Below are 19024 nucleotides of genomic sequence, written 5' to 3'. Positions count from 1 at the left end.
GTTGTCTCGTTAAGTCGCTCAGCATGAAACTCCAGCCCTGATTTGCTCTCGTCCTGAGGCGGGAAACAACGGTTGGGAGCAGGCGTGGAAGCAAGAACTGAAGAAAAGCAAGAACTGAAAGGCCAGCACCGAGGCCTATCTTCTGTTTCCTTTTGCTTCCCCTCTTCGTATTTCTTTCTTGTTTTATCTGTCGATTTCCTTCTTTTTTTAGATCCAGCATGCCAACTATATGCTACTGGTATGATCGGCAAATATGAATGGCTAGTATAATTGTACGCCTGCGTTTTATGGTTTACTTGTGCATATAGCATCAGTGGGAGCTTGCTGCATTGTGATAGGGCGACCTTCGCAGGGAGACCATGAAATAAAGCGGTACAGAACGAGCATATCTAAAGTATGAGGGGGAACTTTGAATAGGAAGTTGAGTGACAGAACAGACCAACATAAAAGATGTGGATACGAGCCAACTACATAGCCTTCGTTCCCGACGGATGGGATCACAGCACCGCGATTTAGCTTCAACAAAATTATCTTGTCTTGGTGCTGATTTGCTCACCGTTAAGTGGCGGGTGGTAACAGCAGTATTCTACGCAAGCTTCCGCTATGGGGCCTAGTCAGCGCAGTGGAAATAGAAAACCAAGTGAGGCGGGTGATACCGGCGTCTGCGATTGGTCTCCTACCCTTTACATAGCTTGCGTTGGCTGGTCGAAGATCGCGGCAGCATGCAAAGGAAGGTTACGAATATCGCTAAAACGGATCCTCAGCAAGGAAGAGTTGGCAGAGCAAGGTCATAAACGTGCCGAAATTGCTTGAAAACGTTACATCACCACGCAAAAAGGTTTATTGTACGCAAATAAACCCATGCTCTCCGGCAGGTTTGAGAAGCCAGTGACTGAGCGAGCGGCGGCAGCCATCTTTTATTCCTTTCGGAACGGGGCAGGCTGCGGCTATTCAGAAAAAAATTCAGTTTTGTTCGGCATATTAATCCATCTTTAACACGTACACGTTACTTTGTCGCGGTGAGTTTTCGCAGTTTTGTGACGAAGCGTGACAGGCAGGTGAAGTGGGCGCAGCATGAAAACGTTTGACCAATAGCCGAGGGTTAATGGCTAAAAGGCGTCGAATAAGAAAAAATTTTTTTTTTCTTCGGTCCAATAATGCATAATCAGTGTGCATGCATCATATCAGATGGGGAGATATCGCGGTTTGTGTGACGTCGTGTGACTGACCGGCTAATTGGGGGTGGCCCAAAAAAAGTTTTTGTCCAATCTTGGACGGCTGATTGCAGAATTGGAATAGAAAAGTTTGGAATAGCTTTACGTTATAGCGCCCATGATCTTGAATTGTAGAGCGAAGTGACACGGACAGAGACTAGAAGCAGACAGGAAAAGCGCTCATCCTGTCTGATTCTAATCTGTGTCCGTGTGACTTCGCGCTACTATCCAAGATCATGGCTGGTATGTTCTCTTGGAATATATCTCAAATGGCGCACGCTAGCTAGTGCAGAAAACATTTGTATATTTAACTAGCTTCACGTGCTCAATTTAATTGGTCAAAACAGGGAACACAGCAAAACGTGGGTATACTTAAAGGAATAGAAAAGATGATATCGACTTCTTATGTTCTACAACAAGATGACAATCTTAGTCCTTAAGAGCAAGTTTCGGCTCAGGGATTGCTCTTTTTCTTCCAATTCAAATACCTGCAAGAGAAAGAAAGGCTTTTATGTGACTGCCCCTTGCCTGATATGAATAAAATTGGCTGCATTTGACAAGGAAAGCTTAGTTCCTCTCACTGTAAAAAGCAGAATTTTGAGTCAAGCCATAGTTGTTTATAAATTCTTCCCAAATATTTGTAAGTTTAAACAAAAATGAAGCACGATGTCGATAAATGTGTACTTGCGCACCAACAACAGTTATCGCAGTTCTGCAAACTGCATCTGTTAGGGAATCTAAGGCGGACAGATTCGATATAGTAACTTGTAGCGCACGTAGAACTATTACCATGTTTACGAGGGTTTCGCGAAATTCCTAGTCACCAATTTGTGGTGTAATTCAGGGCTTTATGCTCGTGTAACGCATCAATTTTTTTTCGCATTACATTTATTATTAGGTACAGTGTACAGAATTTTGATATTATCTTTTACATCTAAGTTGTAGAGTTTCGAACTTCATAGTTTTCTTATCATTATTGCAATGTTCAGCATTTCTTGCAAAAGGGTAGACGGTCGAAATAATAGGGCGCTTCATACAGCCACTAGACCTTTAAATTCAACCAATATTTCAACCATATTAAATTCAACCAATATTTGTAAATTCGGAGCAGTGGTTCCCAGAAAAACGATTTCTCCACTCCCATGTATTTAGAAGGCAGTCTCCGAGCTAAAGTTTCTTCTTAAGGAAGCCAATTACAAAGCATTTTATTTTTTTTATCTCATCCATCGCTGTACGCAATGACAAGGTATGAAGTTGCTGGCGACGCTTGTGCATAGGCCTTGTGCGATTTCTCTTAGATCTCTGTTTTCTCGATTTGTTGTAATTCCACAGGCAGGCAACGCACTGTTTACTCGTATTCGGGTTTCATAGTGTTTCTAAAGGTGATCAGTGAACCGTAAATATATCATTTGGCCCTTCAAACAATTAGTACGAGCTACCCTGGGAAACACGGAGTGTCGGTATCTTCTGGTCTCAGCCTGGGCTCAATTTCTATATTGTATTGGCTACGCTAATTCTGCGTAGTATGTCGCTGGAAGGCTTGATTTCCTGCTGATGTATTAGCCCGCTTGTTCTGTTCCGCTTCGTTTCGTTCGTTGGCATTTTGTGCCAAAACTTATCTTCACGACCATTTATCCTACCTTCATAGGAGTGCAGTGCGACCATTACCCTAAGAAGCATAGAAAGGTTTCTTACTTTTCTCTTTTGATTCCAAATAAAATTATAGCTGCAGGTAATGGCACAGTTCCTTCGCACGGCAAGTAAATGCGAATGCACATCAAACATATATGGTGCAATAGCTAATTGTTGTCTTTCGTTTCACGTGTGAGGAAACTGTCAGCGGGCAAGTTTCCATCGCCCGTCTCAAAAATGTAGCTTCAGCCTTCAATAAAATACAAAACATGAAAATAAAATTGCCCAACTGTACATTTGCATCTACAGGTCACGTCATCGGATGCTGTGATGCGTCGGTAATGTTGACTACAATCCTTTTTGTTTTGCGTGAACATGACATTAGCCCTTTTGTGCAAAAGGTAGCCACACACTGGGACCAGCAGTTACGTGGGTACCTGTAGTCTATACTAAAATGTTCTTCCAGCCCGTAACAAAATATATGAGCCACGAGAATCGCAAGTTATGCTTTTTATATCTATACTGCATGGGCTGACATGTAAACCTGTTCAGCAGGCACATTGTGTGCAAAAACATCGGGTGGCAGATCGCGCGCTGGAGTTCCACTCTCTGCCAGATTCCTATCTGAAAGGTTGTTTCCAAGACGGCGGTGGACGAAAAGGCTACGCCCATGCAGTACACACCCGCGGTTGCCGAGGTTGTAACTGTGGTAATGACTACTGCCGCTAGATGGGTTTCCATATGATGACCACACGAGGACCTCCACTGTGGACTGCAATTGGTCCTCCCCTTAATTGCTTCAGGCCGGCTATTCTACGAAGGTAATCTTATACGTTGCGAACAGGAATGAGGGCCGAAATCCGAGCGCCTTCCTTCCTTGATTGCGGCCTTAACGGAGAGCAGCGTACTCTCAAATAAATGAGGGCAAATAAGTTACGAAGGGGGAAATTAAGGGTAGTCCAGAGGCTGCAGGACTTACAGTGTGCATGTTCGTACACCCTATTAGCAAGAGGAAGCAGTTTAAAGTAACGTAATGTTTTATTGTGTATGATGATGATTTTAGACTAATCATTTCAGCGCAATATGGCAGTTCAGTTTTCGTCATTAGCTTGCGAGCATTAGTGGCGACCATCATGCTCTCGCTCGCACAATATGGTGCACTCCAATTTGCAGTGTGGAATTGGGCAGCAGGTGCAAAGGTTATTCAATCCACATAAAATGTTTAAACATTTACTCCTAATTCCTAAATGGGAACAAAGTGCGTGTCGGCAGGGTGATTAAACAGTGGAACTAGTATTGAAGAAGATTTCAACAAAATGCACGACAGAGCTTTTTTTATAGTTACTGCTTCAACGAGAATAATTGTGCAGCTTGTGAGTCGTGGGTAAAGGGAGGACATTATTTGGCAGCACTTAATCAAAAAACAAGGCCAGAACTCATCTCTCGATGACTGCCAATGGTAAGACGAATCGCAATCTATCAATGCAGCTACAGAGCATGTTCCTAAAATGACGTTTATTTAGCACTATTAGCACAATGACGACGGAATAACAAAGAAAAAATGATATCAATGGAAAGAAAAAGGCGTATAACGACGGCGGCATGTCGACAGTAAAGCATCGATTCGTAAGTTATGACGATAGCGTAACCACGACAATGTGACAGTGACGACATGATGACAACGAGATGAGAACTGTATGACGACGGTAGCGTGACAACCGTTATCACGACAACCGGATCAAGAACGGGAATGACGACGATGACGCAACCAAGACGGCATGACGACGACAGTACAACAGATCCATGATGGCGTGTGCGTGACGACGACGCAAAGACGACAATCGCATTATAACGGTGGTACAATAACAATTTATTGACGAGAGCTTGATTACAATGAAATGACGAACAAGGAATCATTTCGATGTATCGATGAAGCTGGCATGACGACGAGTGCATAAAGATGACAACTAAATGAACATGACACCACCCCGACAATGGAATGACAACGAATGCATGACCACGACTGTATGACAGCCATGGTGTGACGACGATGGTATGGCAAAGGCATGAGGGCAATAGAATGACGACGAGTGTATCATGACAATGGCTTGACGATGATTATTACGAAGCCTGTAAGATGCGCATGGTGGGACGACGATGGCATTAAGATGACCGTCTGACAATGGAGGCCTGATAGCGACTATCGGAAGATGACGGCCTGACAAAGGAGGAATAATCACATTTAGAAACGACGGAACCCAGCCTTTGAGACGCAAACACCAGAAGAGAAGTAGACAGACACACGCTGGCACTAGCATCAAGTTTAATGAAAACAACCACACAGAAGTTCGCAGGGCAGCCAGAGGGCGCATGCGTCGTGCATTCCACGTGACCATCAACAAATCCAAAATGGCATCTAGTAACCACATATTTTGATGGTCACGTGGTATGTACGACACATACGTGCTCTGGCTGCCCTGCGAACTTCTGCGTGGTTGTTTTCATTAAACTTGTTGCTAGTGCCAGCGTGTTTCTATATACTTCTCTCCTGGTGTTTGCATCTCAGAGGCTGGGTTCCATTGTTTCTAAATGTATGTACCAACAGGCCCAGCAACAGACTCTTCTACGAATAATCACAATTGAATGAGGACGGTGTGGTTCAATACAATGACGAAGAAAGCTTCACACAGATGCAGCGAGGAAGGTGATATGATTACGAAGACATGACGAGAATTGCATGACGTTAGAGAAGTGACAACATTGATGAAACGACGATGGCGTGAGAGCGACAGAGTAGCGAGAGTTGTATGAGAAAGCTTGAATAATGAAGATGCCACGACCATTCTTGGTGTCACGACCTCGAACACATACATAATGTCCCATACTATAATACAACTCGGATCACTGGGTTGGTATAGAAGGTGTGACCACAGAACTACTGCAATACTTTGAGAAGGGAAGCTGTGCCTTCCACAGTGCAACGGAAATAAGAGTAGCGGTGGTGTAGAGTAGCGGTGAGTATACCACCAAGAGATGGCGCTGGCAAAATCAAAACTAATACGATCATTTTTATATAGTGAACAAAATGGCTGCTGCGGTTGCGTTTGGTGGGGCTGGCCGCGTTGCACCCTTGGTGGCTTTGGGCACTTTGTTGCCGCTGTCGGGGCGGGATTCGTGTGTATGGTACTATAATATTACCACAGATATCTTCATTATGTCGCCAGGTGACCTAGAGGCTTCAAATAGTAAAAAGCACTTTAAGCAAGCAAGCGTACATTGTTAATTATCAGTGTTGATTGAAGCAGTACGTGCCAACAAATCCCACACAGGTCAGGTGGACTTCATGCTGTTCATCAGTGAGTTTACCGCATACAGAAACGCACATAGCCATGTATTTAATGTGGTTGTACATTTAAATCTAGCGTTGTCTCATCGTGTTCGGCGAACTGCTAAAACAGGGAGAACGCACCTTCAGACAACAGTATGTTGAGCTCTCCTCGCACTGTAGTTGCGTACATTGCTCCTTTACGTGTTTCATACTATACGCACATTGTTTGCGTACCACCATTTCAACTAGATTAAAAAAAGAAACATCGAAAGTGTTCAGTAAAGATGTAGTGTCAGCAAGATGAGCTCGGACTGCTATGTCTCATTCTTTTCATAACACATTGGTGAGAGGTAGGTAGCGTAAGGGGAAAGAAGGTTACGCTAAATTTTCCAGCACACATTGCGCACTCGTTATATTTCTGCGGAACATTTAGTGTTCAGGTGTGATAGTAAACACTTTGACACCAGTCAAGTACTTATAGAAAAGCAAGGAACGGTGTGGAGACAACAGTGCTGAAATGAAATTCGTCTTTGTTACTTGATTTATTTCACCAAGTGTTACGCCATGAAGCAAGTTTGTCAATATCAGACTGTAGCCGTGATAGATCAGGTGTATTTTTGATTCCATGATACCAAAGACACTCGGCAGCAAAAACCATTATTGGTAATTATTGCCAGTGAATGAGTAAGTAGCACAAATTAAAAATAATAAAGTTGTTGAAACAGAGCTCTCGATGACACAAGGCGTTAAACCAACAGAACAAGTGTCAAAAGCGTTAGTACATACGCATTGAAAAGAACTTGACAGAAAACAATGAACCTTGTCCCAAATGTTAGGGTAAGTATTGGACCTGGACATATTAATTAAGAGCAAGATATGGCACAGTGTCAAATGCTGTCCAACGTCAAAGAAAATGGAGTGAATCAATAGCATGTTATCTGAAGCTAAGAGTTCATTAGTAAGGCATATGAAGTGAGTCTCGCACAAAAAATTCTCCCTAAAGCTGTGCTGGCCCACAGAAAAAGAATAAATGTGACTCAAGAAACGAAACTAGAGTGCTTCACATGTTAAGGAAGTTTACTTCGTATACTTGCAAGGGATATAGGTCACTAATTAAGAGGGCCATGAGCGTCACTTGACAAGGGCTAGGGAACCGCCTTCTTAACTTTGCAGTCAGACGGCAGAACAGATCTGAGCAAATATTTATACTAACTGCGCGACAAGACGGGACATAATGTAAGAATGAGACAGACGTGCGTAGACTTATAAGTTTGTTTATTAAAATAAACCGAAGAAGCCTTGTGTGTATACAGCGAGAATGTCCTGTCACCATCTCGGTTGCAAAGTTACAAAGCATATAAAGGAAATAGAGGTAGACAAAAGCACAATTCATGTTCTTCTGTAAAAGAGGGAGCGTAAATAAGCGTGCTCCTTTTCAGACAATATAAATGACAGATGGCTAATGCAGCCTTCTCACGTGCCTTTCAAAAGCGAAGGCTCGATGATCCTATGTCCTATGAGTGTTCTCAATTTTGAAAGAGCTACTGCGCTCTGCTAATTTGACTTGCGCCCGCAATCTCGGCAATGCACTGACCAGTGTAGTCCTAGACGTCACGGAAAGAGATCACTCGTCCTCCCTTACTGAATGTTACTGGATCTGCCACTTACGGACGCCGGTGTGTGATTTTTCACGTGTCAAGGGTAACCAACATATACTCCAACTCGGTATTTGGATACAGCAACAGGAGCGTATGCTGACCGCACAGAATTACCACTGCAACACGTAACGAATACCTTCACAATGTTTCCCATTTTCCATGATTGGAGCACTTCTCGTTGAATGAGTTATCAAAGTGGAAAATTCAAATAAGAGAAATAAAAATTCATAGCAATTGTTTTATTATTATTAAAAATTTACTTATCCCACTTTCATCACGGATGACTAAGAAGATGCTCGCACGACCGATTGTTTATTAAAAAGCAATTGTATGTACACTGCAGGCGCATTTCCGTAGTCGCCGCTGCCGTCAACGTCGCCGTGAGGTTCCGTATAAAGGCCAAGGGCGATAAAATTGTCGCCGCGCGCCATCTGCTGTAAGTGCGAGTGAAACGGTTCCAGGGTGAGCCGGCGATCGCTGCTCAAACTCGCGCACGCGAGCGAGGAAAGCGGGTAGGAAGCGCGCCTCCTTATGTCGCGAGCAAAGCTCCGGGGCCGGTTAGTGAGGTTGGCGCGCTGGCCGCGCAGCGACATTGGCCGAATCGCGGAGCAGAAACCGCTGAAGTGTGCCGTGTTTACGAAGGGCTTTTTTTCGTCCGCGTTTACATTCGAAGCTTCTATTCATTTCTTAAGGCATGGGATAGCGCTCGTACACAGCAGTGCTAAGCAACTTTAATGAAAAACATTTATATAGCAAACCATCGTTAACTACCAATATTCGCAGGCAATATTACATTTCGTCATTTCGTGAAAGTAGTTACTTCGAAATTCCTAACTTATGGTTAACTTTAGGGCTGCAGTTCAACTAGTCCACATATATAGGAGGGGGGGGGGGGGGTAGCAAAATAAAAATAACTTCCTAGCAGCATCAATGGTTAATGGCCGTTTCTCAGTTAGCCAAAACTCATCACAAGTAAGAGTTGAACGTTTTTGTTTTTATTCACACATTCCGTACTGGAAACAGACACCTCGCAGTGCGAAACGTCAATCTACAGCAACAATTTTCATACGCACGTGAAAATTGTACATAATGAGCGAACACAAATTCCGGGAGATTCAAACCAATGCGAATATTAACCATCACGGGCTGGTAACACGGAACTTGAATATCATGTATGGTATGACGGCGACACATTTTGTGGCTTACGGAAAGAAAGTAGAGTGCAATACATGTATTTCATTTACAGCATGAGAAGTAAGAACCCACAGAATTTTAAATTAGCTAGATGCATCTCCATGAACAAGACGTAGCCCATAATTGCTCTCATTATTTAAACTACGTGCCAAATTAGAGAGCATATCTTTATCGCGCTTGCAAGCGCCTATAATCGGCCTGTCGTCATACTTTGCGTCATTTTCATATATACAGAAAAGTACGGCAAGCATTAGGACTCTGTTTTGACACAACAGCAATACGCAAGAAACCGACAACTCACAAAAAAAAGCACTTAATAGCACTCTTGATCGCAAGGGTGGTTACCAGTTCGCACTTAACTAGCACAAAATACTCTACACTTGTATTACTGGTATTAATGAATACATTTTTGCCGGCAAAACAAATAACATTGCGCCTCGTCCATAATACAGGTGCTCAAAAACTTGCCCACACCGATGCTATGCCTAATGCAAGGTAACCGAACGCATGGTACCGTCTATACGCTCCAAAATTCAGATAAAATAGAGGGCTTCAACCTTCTTCACTCCGATATCTTAGTATCGGTACATAAAATCAGAAGAATAAATTACGTGCGTGCATCCTTTTGCCGTCATTGCTCTTGAAATTTGATAAATATCACGGCTGTCTTTCTTTTTTATTTTAGCTTTGACCTTGGCCGTATGTGTCGACGGACTAAAGAGTGCACAAAATGTATAGCCCAATAGACACGCACTCAAGCCCTTCAGTACAAGTATTTCACCGACAGCATGTAGATGGGCTGCCGTCATGACGAACGGGTCGAGCAACACTCCTCCTATGTCAATCCATTGAGGCTTGCACAGAACTGGTTTCCTCATGCACTATCAATACCTGCTCAGAAAATAAAGTGAAATAGTTGTGCTTACCAGCTGTCATTAGGAAACCTGAACAATTTCGCTGAACTGGAATTCCCGGTGTTAGAACAGTACAGAGCCGCGAAACACATGTGATGCCCGCTTTAGCCATCTTCGTCTAATGCTTGGTTGACCTGGCTCCTGCGTCTTCCGTTCGTTGCAGGCCTGATCGAGTTTCTCTGTCTTATCTTCCCCATGTTCATACTTCGGACGACAACCGAAGCAGATGACCAATTGCAACCCGACTTTTCATATCGCTGAGCGAGTGGCAAGGGTGAGCGGAGGTAAGCTCGACGAACGCACGAGGACAACCACTTCCTGCGCTTCACCGCCGGATTTAAATTTCACAAAAAGAGAAAAAAAAATAAGTTAGGATATCCGGTAGCCGCTTGGAGCGCGCATGTTCCTTCAAACCGCAACTAGCATTCGCCTTCCGGGGGTAGCCGATACTACCAGTAACACAAGCACCAGATGCAATTCAGGAACCAGTGCACACTTCTCTACCCAAATCTATCCGTAAAAGTGACCGTAACTCGGCAGAAAAGCCATTGCTTTTAAACGTTTTAGTGAAGTTTTTGACATCTATGCAGTAGGTACCTTATTTTCAACACGAAGTAGGCTGCCGCGGCCACTGACACAGCTTCTAAAGAAGCAAGGTGGAGCCAACAGCACCAATAGACGCACAGAAACCCAAACCTTGCAAAGAGTTCAAAAGTGTTGCGGCTGTTGGGTGACGTGCGGTACGATGTGACGAAGCGTTCAGTAGATAGAACAAAGGGAAGACCGTTGCTACTTCAGCATCATGAATAAAAGAATCACAGGCGCAAAACAATAATGAGAACAGGTAACTATTTTTTTTTGTGGGATGGCTGAAATGCAGGGTTCTCATACTCACCTTTAAAAGTGCTGTAAAGTAGTAAATCTTGCTACTCAAACCGTATAAATGCATTTTGGTAAAATAAAGAAAGCGTATCCATGAATACTTTGTTTAGCGCAAAACGACAGAGACAAGAAAGACGACAGGACAAGGCGCCTTGTCCTGTCGTCTTTCTTGTCTCTGTCGTTTTGCGCTAAACAAAGTATTCATGGATTCGCACCAACTAGCCCGCCAACGCATTGTGCTGAAAGAAAGCGTATATATATAACTGTTCGATTAGAACGAGATTTGGGGAAATATTTAGGAAGGGTCATCCGGCTGGCGCTAAATCGAGGCTGCTCAAAGAGAAAAAAATTCACCGACCATTACGATACCGCTAACTCGAATATTCAGCACATATCTTTACGTGCTTTTATTTCGCGATATATTGGCTGGCGCGGACAATCTGCTTCGCTAATTGGCAAATCACGAGAAGCACCACGTGGCTAACGCGTGGGCGCGATTCACAGCAGCCGCCGCAGACTGACCTCCGCTCATGCAGCGCTTTCGTGAACAGACGACGCGTAGAGTGCCTCGATGCGCGCGCCCCCCGCGAACGGAGTGAACGCGAGCGAGCGCTACTCTGGCGCCATCTCGTAGCAATCGCCGCCATAGTCCGTCTTGCACGGCACTACGCTTTTCTTCTCACGCCTTCGCCATACCCTCCTGCTCCGCTTTCAGCCTCATGGTTCGCCTGCGCCCTCCTCCTAGGCTTTCCTCCTCGCAATATATTCGCTGTCGCCGTCTTTGATCGCCCGCTGCGCTCCATGTTCGCTTGTATCTATCGCTGCGCTCGTTCGGTCAGTTAGGAGGCACGACGCCAACGCTCCCAGTAAGAACGTACGTCTAAGAGCTGCGCTATAAAAATACGTGTACATTTGGATCGTGTATTCTGCGCATGTATTGAGACTTCAATCCGGTCTCCATGACTGTCTTCTTACATGGCCTGCATGCGCTGCGTGCCTTCGGCTGATGATCGGAGTAAGTCTTTCTTTCGCGCATTCCACAGCAAGTTCTTCCTGCCTTCCGTATATCGGTTTATTTTACCCGAAGCGTGCTTTCACAAAGCGACAAGCTCTCCTAATACAAGCCAACATTAGTGTGCATGGCGTTTCTTCCTTTTACGTAAGATTTTCTCGCATATTACTTGAGTGGAACCTCCAAACCATCGCTACTGTTTACGCGCAATCATAATGACGTGCAGAAATATTCAATAATATTCGAGAGCAAAAGGATTTCTTGCTATTGCATTTCCACAAGACAGCATGAACTTGAGAGTTAGGCTGCTCTAGTGACTTTAGTATTACAAACCTTCAAATTACCTCTAAATTACTCCAAGTAAAAAAGGAAGCGTTGAGGCAGAAAATTCTGCACTGCTTCTTTATTCTAAGTGTTCTGGACCGGGCTAACAGTAGACATTAAAGGTTTTGTGACATGCTGTCACACAATCACCAAGGTTTAGGTCTTCGAAAGTAACAGCCCTATGTTTCTCTGTCTAGCATAACAGAGCCGCATCCTTCATTGAAATCTTCGAAGGAACACTTGCTTCTCCAACATAGTATATTATACTCTTGCTCGTTGGTGGCACAAAGATCTCAGATAATGCTTGAAGTTTAAACTTTCGGGGAGAAATAACTACCAAAGCCGCGACTCAGGACATAGAGGTGTTTATGAACCGCAATAAAAAATATCTTACTTCTACCACTCTCTCCACGGTGGGTAAAAGCGCCAATATGACCGAGTCTCTCTTATCTATCCCCATTTACTTGCACGTTTGGGTGGTTTACTCTCTTCTGTTGGCGTCGTCGAAAGCCCTACTATCTTCTGACTCTCTGGCTGTTCGCCTCAAAGTGCTTATTTTAAGACGGCCGGATTTCGGCCAACATTGAGTCTTTTAATGCTCTTTTCTATTTATTTGAACATCAAAGAGATCCGCTATAGAATGGTTCTGTAGCGGATCCCTTTGACGTTCAGAACATAAGTTTACTCGGCCGTTCTAGCTTAGAGTGAAAGAAACCCACGAGTAGAGGTCGCCCAAACGACACATTGCGCAGCATTGGTTCACTCGAGATGCCTGTCCCTTTTGTTTCACCCGTTCGAAAAGTCGGCAAAGAGCGCAAAATTATTATTGCCTTTGCTGGCTTACTTCTCTTAGCTCGCTTCAACTTGCTTAGCTACTGATTTTCTGAGCAAGCTGAGGAAAGACTGCCATATGCATTGAACATTATCTTGCGGTGCACTGAAGAGTGGCGGCGCACACGCGGAACCCTACTAGGTAATATTTTGATGGAAATAGCATTTACTTCAAAAGCTTAGACTGTCGCTTGTAGAGGCTGCTTTTGAGTTATCCCTTTTTTTTTCTTGGCTACGTAAGAGACTTCTGGAGATGGCGAAACTTCCTCTCCCATTTCGATGTTGCTGTGCTATAGCGAGCTGCACAGAATTAAATGTCCAGAGGAAGTGAGCTCTCCTTGATTTGTTGCATGTTGTGTACGTGCGCTGAAACTAAAACCCCATAATTGGCGATTCACAATTTCCATGTTTATGTGCCCCCTAGAGCACTTACCATAATGGTGGGTTTCAGTAACGAGAAGTGTGAACTAGCTGATTTATGCACGGCTCTTATAAACCACAAACTTATACTTGTATGGACTCCTCATGACAGCTTGTTCAATGAGCCCCTTATAAGTGTAGTTTTGTGCGCGCCTTCAATTCAGCGTTTGTGTCTGTGCGCCATGTTTCTGTTACTTGCGAAAAGGAAACCGCACCTTTATTAAGTAAGATGCAACAAGGTGCAATATTTTGTTTTGTTCCTATAAGCAAACGGCCTCAAGTAAATGTCATTTCTTGATAATTATATGTGTTTACGTTACTTGTGCCCATGGTTCGCTCTTATATTATTTCAGTCTTATTTGGCTTATTTCTTGTGTTTCTGTGACTCTTTCTTTTCGTGTAAACGTTCTAAAATCACATTTTAAGGCTTCTATTTGCAAAGTTAACTGAACATTTCTTGTCACATGTTACTAAGTGCATCACCTGTTCACATGCTCACACCTCTTTCGTAAGCGTAGTGTACGCAACATTCGGTTAGGTTTCTATACATTAAGCACGCGTTACGCCCCCGTCTCTTTGCATAGTAAGCAACTTGGTATCGTGTACTAACTGGCAAAAGCTTAAATTTTTTGTGACGTCGAGTCTGCCCATTTTTACAGCTAAATAGCTGTTTCTTACTTTTACCGCATTCCAAACTGATCACAGGCGCCTCTTTTGTATGCATCAGAACACATCGCCCTAAGGTCTCGAGCGATGCCCTCGCCTTCCTCACTGATGATAAATAAGCCGTGCACAGACCTTGCGACTCATCGCTCCAGGCCATGGTGCACAAGGTAATCATAAACCAGCAACATGACGGATGAAGTAATTTACAAGTCGCTGTTCGCTTTCTATATAAATAAAAGAGCTTACTCACACCTGAACCGATCTGCAGAATTTTTTTTTTTTTTCGTGTAGCTCCAGAAATAAGTACAAAATTACGATTCCGGGCATTAGGTAGCGAGAAGTAAATAGGGGCACAAGAAAGAAGTGCGGCTTTGCGACAAAGAGAAATTGATATTCTGAGCTCAAACTATACTGTTCCGTGCCAAATGGACCTTTCCGTGGTGGCGCTACATCTGGAAAACATTCCGTGGCTTCCCGCCAACGCGGGAAAGTGCGCGAGTGGCAAGAAATGCGGCACAGCCGAATAGGTGTTCAGCGGGTGCGCTAGCGGAAGCAGATGCTGCTGGAGATTAGGTCATTCTGCCAAGGCCTTTGTTCTGGGCCATTGAGCACAGACTAAAGTCGATGCGTGCACACGTGAGGTGAACCTTAAAGCTCATGAGACAGCAAATAGCTCAGAAGTATGAAGCAAGTGAAAAGAAAGTACGAAGTGCGCAGGAACTACGCAAACAAAATACCGAATGAATTCTTCAGGATACAGAAGACTAGTGAAAGTGAGGCTTTTCTTTCGCTAAACAAGTCCCTTGTCTGTTTTTGGAAGCAAAGCCTTTCACTGGGTCAAAAAGTGGTGCCCATGTGGGCTAGAGTGAACAAAGCGCTTGCGAGTTGGGAATTTCGTCAAGGCTATACCCACAGATATAAAGCTTGAACTTTCTCTATAGTACTCGTTCAAGGCTACCCAGTTGTTTACTGTCCTGAACGTTGGGGGAAAAGGGGGAGACGGAGGGAGAAGGGATGCTCATCTTCATCTTATGCTTTTGTCAGTGCCATCACTTATATTTTAATTCGCTATATGCGAGGTGGTCCCTCTCTGGGTGACATAGTTCTTGCGTTAACTCAAAACACAGAACATGTCAGAATCACTGTGTGCTCTCAGTGGAAAAAGCAAAGCCATATTTGTTGTCCATTTCAATAACCATGACTGCTAGAAGTAGTTGTATGAAAATAAATACGCTTCCGCAACTATTTTCAAAGTTTCTGTATGTTGCATGTGCCATTTCAGCGTAGCTCAAGAGGTATACGCAAATGACCGTAGCTATGACCCAGCGCTCTAACATTTTCTTTTGACTACGATGGGCTAAGAGCAAGTAAGCCTTACAAAATCGTTTAAGGTCGCTGGAGTGTTGAGGAAGGTTTCTACAAAATAAAACTGTTTTTAGAAAAACAACGGAGCGACACAGCACTTTTTTAGGCTGGGTCGTCTACCTTGCTCACACGTTCATATTCTTCGTATTTTGTTTATTAGGAGACCATGCTGCGGCCAGCACATGTCCCGAACAGGTTCTATCATAACGTATGTGGCTTAGCCACGGGGATTTGCATAAAAACAAGTCTCTACTACAATGCACTCGGAAGGCACCACGGTACTTACACGTTACGCTTTGGTGGTTTCACCACATGGAAATCTTAGGCGACAAAATCTATGAAGTATAGACATTGTATAAAATGAAAGCAAACTACCTAATTCTACGCGTGACGCAGCCTTTAAAATCTCAACACACCACACAGCAGCTTCCGTCGAAACGGGTATTTTACGTCCGAGATCTTAATTTTCCATGCGCACTTTGTGGCACTAGGTCGTTAAAAATAAACGCTTTCGTCTTTCCTGTTTGACTACGCCGAACCTCAGACGCTCGCCGGAGCCAAACAACTTCTTCAGACATCACAAAGCACATCATTTCTCAGCGCCGACTTCAGTGTATATTCCTAACGTGACATAGGTTAGATAAGCTTCATGTGAAATTTGACTGATGTACGAAAAGAAACTAACAAACAAATCATTGACGAAAGAATGCTGGGTAAACTTATCTCTACCACAGGAGAAACATATACAAAAGAGCCGAGCTCAGTCTTTTTTTCTAAAGAGGTGCTCGGGGTCCCTGATTCAGATCTCTCCAATTTTTACAACTTCACTCTACAACTTCAGAAAAACAAAGCGTCAAGGTATTTTGCTAGAAGGCATAAGAAACATTTTCTAAGTACTCCAACATAGGTGATATTTTGGGAGAGGGAAGAACATATTGTGCACAATTTGTGAAATCTAGAGGAAGAAAGTTTACACATGGGGAGATAATGTGCAGATGGTTGTAATCGTAGTCAAAAGCAGAAGTGACGAAGGATGACACGAAGTGCTGCATTACGCGTAGGGGGCGATGGAAAACATCGGGAGCCTGGTGAAGGCGGGCATTGGAGAGAAAGCGCGCTGCCTAAATCTTTGAACTGGAGCGAAACACGAAAGCGAGAGCCTTCAAGTCCCAACCTCGGGAAGGTGGCGATGGCGGCGAAAGAGCGCTCAGCACCACGCGCAGCAGCATTGCCTATTTGACGCAGCACATGGCTAGGCACTGTTTGCTCCAGGCCTGCCACTGAGAAATATAAAGCAAGGAAGAGGCTGTATCAAACAAACAAAGAAACCTTAACAAGAGTTCCAAATTCAAGGTGGGCCCTGAAGAGCATGCGTGGTAGAAGCCACCAAATATCAACAAACGCGACGACAGGCTAGCTGAGAGAGAATGTGGTGTCACGTGTTTCTACAAGCGGTGTGTTTAGCGGCAACATTTGCATTGCCTATTTTCGGCACAATTATTCTTCCAGCTTTGGCTATTCGCACATAAGCATTCTTATAGAAGTGCAAACATGAGTGCAACGGATACAGAGAAGATGATAGAGGATACATGTGCATGCACAGAGCGCCCACTGGCAGCTGACAAGTCAACATAACTATTTTTTTTTCACAATCAAAAGCATCAGATAAGAGAACTCATATCTGTGACTAACATTGCTACATGCTACATTATCTGACAGGACCATGGCAAATGTCTATGAATTATGAAAATAACTGTAGTAATCACCATCACTTACAAAAGGGATACCTTACCGATTGATTCCCTAATCATTGGTGGGACACTTACAGACGTAACATCATATAAATATATAGGCCGCTGGCCCAATAACAATCTCAGCTGGAATAAACATGTTGATTTCATACCATGTAACACTTCTCATAAATTGTTTTTCTTAAGACGGGCATTGCGGTCATCATCATCATCATCATAATCATCATCATCCTATTTTATGTCCACTGCAGGACGATGACCTCTCCCTGCGATCTCCAATTACCCCTGTCCTGCACCATCTGATACCAACTAGCACCTGCGAATTTCAGAATTTCATCACCCTTGGGTTGATCTAACGCGGAGCTTGAAGCCGACTTCACCGCGGAAGAGATTATACAAGTGCTCAGAGGTCTCAACAGCCGATCCACACCGGGGCCGGATAATACCACCAAGAAGGCCCTCCACAATCTGGACGAGAGCGGCGCGAAACAGCTCACTGCGATAGTTAATGAGACGTGGCGTTCAGGCAGAGTTCCCATAGAATGGAAGACGGCCAAACGGTCTTAATACCAAAACCGGGCAAACCTCTCAGCATAGACAATCTGCGCCCAATCTCGCTTACGTCGTGCGTAGGTAAGACCAGGAAGCATGCGGTGCTTAACCGTATGATGCCTTACCTGGAAGAGAACGGGATATATCCTCACAACAACATTGGCTTTCTTCGGGGGCTCGCGACGCAAGACGCCATGAAGCTGGTCAAAAGCCAGATACTAGAGAACAAAAGAAGAGGCGTCAAGGACATCCTAGGCCTAGACCTAGAAAACGCCTTTGATAACATACGGCACTCCTTCATTCTACGACAAATCTCAACACTCGGACTTGGTCAACGTCTCCATGAATTCATCCATGACTTCCTGAGGGGAAAGCAGGACTCGCTACAAGTCGTGTCTTTGCAGTCGGAGCCAGTCGTACTGGGCGACAGCGGTACCCCGCAGGGCTCGGTGACATCCCCTACCCTCTCCAACCTGGCTATGATAGCACTGTCCAGGCAACTGACTCGGATCGAGAACCTCCAACATACCATCTATGTAGATGACGTGACCATGTGGGTGGCAAAGGGGAGTAAAGGACAAATCGAGCACACTTTACAACATGCGATCCGAACCACTGAGGAGTACCTCAAAGCAACAGGCCTACGGTGCTCGCCGAGCAAGTCTGAGCTGCTGCTATGTAGACCCAAGAGACGAGGTCCCAAACCGAAAGGATGGGACACAGGCTTCGACCCATGCGTCCGCCTGTACACCGCTGAAAGCAACACGATTCCGGTGGTCAGTCACATCAACATGTTGGGCATGACAATAGAGACAAACGGCTCGAACACCATCGCAGTCGCTAAGCTCACCACGAAGGCGGAAAACTCCACACGCCTACTGAGACATGTGGCCAACCGGCATCACGGGCTCAAGGAGGACAACCTGCTTTGACTGGCACAGGCCTTCATAATCAGTCACTTCGTGTACATCGTGGCCATGCACAATTGGTCGAAAGTGGAGAGAGACAAGCTTGACACGCTCCTGCGTAGGGTCGCCAAGAGAGCCATGGGTCTGCCCATGCACACGAGCATGGAGGTACTAGACGGATTAGGCATGTACAACACGCTGAGCGAGATTGCGGAGGCGCAGGAAGGGGCACAGATCACCAGGCTGTCCGGCACACCTGCGGGCAGGTGGATCCTACAAGAAATCGGCATCGCGCACCGGGAGATCTAGTAAAACAGCCACGGGCTAGCACCCGACCAGAGGAAAAAGATCAGGGCAGCCCCTCTGCCCAGGA

The 19024-nt window shown here is 44.6% G+C and overlaps 1 long non-coding RNA gene across 1 annotated transcript in view; it reads right to left on the bottom strand.

The window, feature by feature from the left end:
• Positions 1-10472, bottom strand: part of LOC129386394 (uncharacterized) — a 61155-nt gene extending 50683 nt beyond the window's left edge. Inside the window, exon 1 of the long non-coding RNA XR_008613786.1 lies at positions 9953-10472. This is a non-coding gene — a long non-coding RNA (uncharacterized lncRNA). The remainder of the gene's footprint in view (positions 1-9952) is intronic.
• Positions 10473-19024: the final 8552 nt, after the last annotated feature.

The sequence above is a fragment of the Dermacentor andersoni genome, chromosome 4 (assembly GCF_023375885.2).
Source record: "Dermacentor andersoni chromosome 4, qqDerAnde1_hic_scaffold, whole genome shotgun sequence".
NCBI lineage: Eukaryota > Metazoa > Arthropoda > Arachnida > Ixodida > Ixodidae > Dermacentor > Dermacentor andersoni.
The sequence above is the reverse complement of the archived record's forward strand: the minus strand, read 5'-3'. Positions and strand labels throughout refer to the sequence as shown.